Source organism: Cebus imitator, unplaced genomic scaffold (genome assembly GCF_001604975.1).
Source record: "Cebus imitator isolate Cc_AM_T3 unplaced genomic scaffold, Cebus_imitator-1.0 Scaffold455, whole genome shotgun sequence".
NCBI lineage: Eukaryota > Metazoa > Chordata > Mammalia > Primates > Cebidae > Cebus > Cebus imitator.
In genome coordinates this window covers 1,757,671-1,763,320 of record NW_016107770.1, presented here as the reverse complement: position 1 = coordinate 1,763,320, position 5,650 = coordinate 1,757,671, and the positions used below count along the sequence as shown (strand labels likewise).

The following is a 5,650-nucleotide window of genomic DNA, read 5'->3' as shown; positions in this document are numbered from 1 at the left end:
GAGCAAAAGCATCATTACAGAATGGGGACCAAAAAATGTATTTCAACATAATTGAAAAGGAAATGTTACCGCCTGGCAGTGACTTACAGGAAAAGCAATGATTGTCACCATCAGCCAGAGGAATTGGGGTAAGAAATATTTTCTATTCAGTAAGAAATACTTTCTAAGGGTTGTTGTTTCTGAAGAATTTTTTTCTCATAAAACTTAATATTACATTTCTTTTAGATTGGCAGCATTCGGCTATTTTTCGTATACTCCTTTACAAGTAAGTGAAAATGCATTATATTAAATGTATATATGTACACATATGTATTGTTAATGTGTGTCCTTGTATCAATGAATCCAACAGCATTCAGATACATCCAGTTTATTCACTCCATTAAAATACATTGAATAAATCTGTTAGATTCTGACATGAGTTTCATCACAGAAAATGAAGTATTCTTAAACATACATGCATATAACTTATTACCATATATATTCTAAAAAAGACACTAGCCAGACTCCATTGTTCAAGAATGATTGTAATAATACATAGTAAGATTGTTGAATAAACAAATTACATACACATATAATGCATAGTTTATTACTAACGTATAGTATATACATTATATATATACATGAAATATAAAGTATATATAGTCTGAGGCCAAGTGAGGTGGCTCAAGCCTGTAATCCCAGCACTTTGGGAGGCTGAGGTAGGCAGGTCACTTGAGGCCAGGAGTTCGTGACCAGACTGGCCAACAAAGTGAAACTCTGTCTCTACGAAAAAATACAAAAATTAGCCTGGCATTGTGGTGTTTGCCTGTAGTCCCAGCTTCTCGGAAGGCTGAGGCAGGAGAATCACTTGAACCTGGGAGATGGAGGCTGCAGTGAGCTGAGATAGGGCCACTGCACCCAGCCTGGGCAACAGAGTGAAACTCTGTCTCAAAAAATGAAAATAAAAATAAAGTATATATAGTCTTTGTGTACATATGGGATATCTATGTGTGCCTGACTGATAGTAGCCAGGCCTCATAGTTGAAAAAAAATGTTACATTTATATGCATGGAAACTTGATTCTCAAAATTATATTTAATGCAAGTTGTAAACATTAACAGTCATATATAATCAGATGTCAGTCATCTAAATATAGGCATAGCCCTAGCTCTCATACATTCGTGATTATTGTATCTATATTTTATCTATATTATTTCTATTTCATTGTTGATAAATTTTCCAATCACAGTGGAAATCCTCAGTTACATTTCAGATATATATATTGCAGAATTCAGGATATTTGGTGAACCAATACTACTTTTTCACTCTATTTTCTCGTAACCTCATCCATGTTTTAAAATATATAGTTAGAAGATACACTCGAAGACTCTATGAAGAAATTTTCAATATTCATTGCCATTTTTTAATCAAAGATATGTATGAAATCAACTGCCCCTGTGCCAACTGTCAATTCTTTATAACAATACTGCTCAAGGTGTGATCAGTGACTGATAGTGTGGGCATCCCTTGGAGTTTGTGTGAAATGAAAACTCATGGGCCTCATTCTCAACCTATAGTCTGAGTCTCTGGGATCAGGGCCCAGGAATCTCTTTTAACAAGTTCTACAGAAAATTCTGATGTTTTCTAAACTTTAAAAAGAACTGCGATCAAATTTGATGTTTGCATTTAACAGTGTCTTTATGGAATAAATGCTTGTTGGATGTTTCTTGAGTGAAATGACAAAGACTTTGCAAGTAGCTGAATCTTTGCCCGTGAACAATCCCCAGACCATTACTCTTTGGAATAATGTCTCTTTCTTGCTTCATATAGGTGTCATTAAAGATGTATATTTCTCATAAGAATATTTTAGATTTCATAGTCAGTGATGTTGCATATGAAAACAATCTATTATCAATTATTTTAATTAAAAAAACCTTGAGCTTTTAATAATCCTTTTCTAAGACATATATGAGCCTGTCCCAAGTTATAGTGCTTATCTCTCCCAAGCATGTTCAATAACAAATTTTTCACCAATATGGCAATTGTAAAACAAAAACAATTTTCTAATAGCAACAAAACATTTACAAACATATCTAACTTACTTATGATTTCCTTAAAGAGCTAGTTTTTTGTTTCCTGAGGCTACATCAATGCATTGTCCTCAGAGCTCTGGTGACTTTTTTTTTTAGACATTTGCTCCAAGGCAAAAACGTTTAGTGGTTACTTAATAAGCATGCTAAGACCTAATTCTTCCTCAAGACTATTTGAAATGAATACATGACACTCTTGCCACTTGCAAGGTAAGTCTTTATCATTTCACTCAAGAAATATCCAACAAACATTTATTCCATAAAGAAACTGTTAAATTCTATGTGGCCAACAATATCTCAAAATGAGCATGTGATTTTTGTTTTCTCTCATTGCTACGAATATAAATTATGAAAATATGTTGCTACATGTGAACACAGTTACATTTTCACAACTATAGACATCGGTGCACAAAACGTCTCAAGCCTTTGAAATCTCCATCATCCCATATAACCACGGTCCTGAGAGCTTGTGGAATAGTCAAATACCTTATACAAAACAAATACCATTTACAAAAACAGGCATATTTCTGGAATGCTAATCGAAGCAATGCATAACACACTTGTTTTGCTATCAACCCAGAAGCTCTGCCAAGTCTACATTGGTATATGTAATTCATTTAAAGCTCTATTTTAACTGCATTCCTGCTTCAGTTCCAATAACTAGTAATCAGCAGTATCTAAAGACATTTTTCAAAATGTCATTAATGACAGCCAACATTTTCTTTTAATAATACTCTATGAAATCTCTCTGACAAGCACAACCTACGTAAAATCATCTGAGTAAATGTTTGCAGAATAAGTTTGCCAAAAGTCTATTTCTCTGTAACACTCTGGCCAGCAAAGAAAAAAAAAAAATTCAACAAAAGCTAAAGTGATGTGAGAGAAAGCAATGACACATTTTCTCTCACACAAAAAACTTCCTACTTCTCCAAGCAATTAAAAAAAAAAAGGTATAAAAAAAAGGTATATCAAAAGACAGCAGCCCTGCCAGAGGTGTTAGAACCTGAAGGACTCTATCTTGAACAGGGGCTGGGTAAAATGAGGCCAAGAAGTGCTAGGCTGCATTATCAGGAGGTCAGGCATTCTTAGTCACAGGATGAGATAGGAGGCCGGCAGGACTGGTTTCACAAGATACAGGTCACAAAGACCCCACTGATGAAACAGGATGTAGTAAAGAAGCCAGTCAAAACCCACCAAAACCAGAATGGTAAATGAAAGCAACCTCTGGTTGCCCATGTGCTCCTTATGTACTCATTACAATGCATTAGCATGCTAAAAGATACTCCCACCAGCACCATGACAGTTTACTGCCATGACAATGTCCGGAAGCTAGCTTACATGGTCTAAAATCCTTCATCTACGTCAGGCTAAATGATTTTTTGCCCATTCAGGTTTTATTTTAACCTCTCTAACTATAGGTTTCTGATACATAAAAGAGTGAAAAAATATTTGCTCAGGTGAACTTTTTTCAAATGATATTTATAAAGACCACCTTTTAAGGTACCTACACACAGTAGGTACTTAGTGAATCTAGTTCTCTTCCATTTCTAGGGGACCAATAAGGAGACCTTATTTTATAGTTCTTTCATATTTCCCTAATGCTTAACTAGTTTTTCCCTTTTAATTGGAAAAGAAATTCAAATTTCTCTTAATTCCAGTTTCTCGGCATGTTCTAATAATTGTTTTTAAAGTGCCAAATTTCTTGCCCGCATTTCCAAAAGCTAAGATTGAGTGGGGTGGTAATATTCTTGTGTGTGGCCAGAACGTGGAATGAGAAGGGATGTCTTGAGACCAGAGCACAGTACCTTTTGTAGGACATATGGTATGCTTTCACAAAAGTATTTTTTGTTGAATAATTAAAAAATCAAATAATGCTTCATATTTGATGTTGCCTGGAGTACTACCTGGATATAAGGAATGGCTTGGAGTTTTCTTAAAAAAAGCAAAGAAACAACAACAACAACAACAAAAAACAACCAACCAACCAAACAAAAACCTCCAACTTTTAATTTTATACGGGTATACATCCATATCATATAATAATGCTATCTACAAACATTTGCAAAGACCATTTCTGTTTTCTGAATTCATGGCAGCAAGTTTCTCTGAAAAGCCATAGACCTGCTTTTTAGATGAAAGCTGTTTTTTTCTCCCAAATATATTTCCTAAAATACATGCATCCTACTGCCTTTGGAAGTATTCATGGCCTCCCTCCAGCTCTAAATTGGTACTGTATAGAAATTGTTACAATCCTGTGTGTCGAAAAGTGCACTGTGTCTTGCCAAAATAATGAAATCTTTTGGCAGACAGCCCTCTGAAGTGCAGTTGAACAATCATTGCAGCCTCAACCACAGAGGATTAGCATGCCAGCCCAGCACAACAACATCAGGCCTGAGACGGTTCACATCACAAATCAACTTGCTCTGAAATATCCGAAGGGTAATGACTCTCTCACAGGGAAGCTTATCAGGAAACCCGGGCCTCATTTTATCATAACTACTTTTTCACAACAAAGGGAGTCCTTTGAGTTTCAGGGGAAGTGTTTAGAAACTACATAAGTAAATGAGAGGAAAGCAATTACTCAAGGTAGTTATTATCAGAAAACCATACTCTCAGTGTAATTCTTTTTCACTTAAATGATACCATCATGCATATCATTAAGTTTTTTGAAAAAGACAAAGTCATAGAATTCTGTTATCTGGAAGACAAAGCACACTTTTTTTGCATTCCTATTTTTCAACCCCAATCTTCTAATATGGCATTTTTAGTACAGTATTGAAGCTTCAAATAGTATTCCCATAGTCACTGCTCAAATTTAAAAGATATTAATTATGAAGAGAAAGTAGTAACTTTTCAGTGTAGAAAACTAGCAGAATGCACATTAACTAAGGGATCAAAGATATTGCCTCCAAGAATGGGGGATAAAAAGCAGAATGAAATTCATGTGTCTCCTGAAAGGATGCACTAGCAAGGACTCAGCATCTCACAGGGGCAGGATACCTGCCCAATATAGAGAGCCTGAATCTAACCAAGAAGAAATACGAAACAATCTGCAAAGCAATTAGCCCCTAGTCTTCAAAAATATCAGTGTCCTGAAAGACAAAGGAAGGCTGAGGAATGATTTGAGACCAAAGGAGACTAAAAATACATGATGACCAAATGCCAAGTATAACGATGAATTGGGTCCTGAATTAGACAAAATAAGGCTATAAAGTACATTATCGGGACAATCAAATATGGACCATAGATCAGATGTTGGTATTACATCAATGTTAAAACATCTACATTTGATAATTTTATTATCAAATGATGTTGGTATTATATCAGTGTTATCACCTACATTTGATAATTCCATTCTCTTAATAGTTACTAAGAGAATGCACTTGTTCTTAAGAAGTGCATGCTTAATTACTTGGAGGTAAAGAATCATGATGGCTGCAACTTCTTTTCAAATAGTTGGAAAAAAATCATTACAAGAGTATGTGAATGTTTATATACACATAGTATATATGTATATGTTATACATTTGTGTATATATACATATATGTATATCCAGAGAGAGATAATATGACGAAGCAAAT

The 5,650-nt window shown here is 34.8% G+C and overlaps 1 protein-coding gene across 1 annotated transcript in view; it reads right to left on the bottom strand.

Moving 5' to 3' along the window:
* Nucleotides 1-5,650, bottom strand: part of ANOS1 (anosmin 1) — a 193,621-nt gene that overhangs the window by 86,531 nt on the left and 101,440 nt on the right. The window lies entirely within an intron of this gene.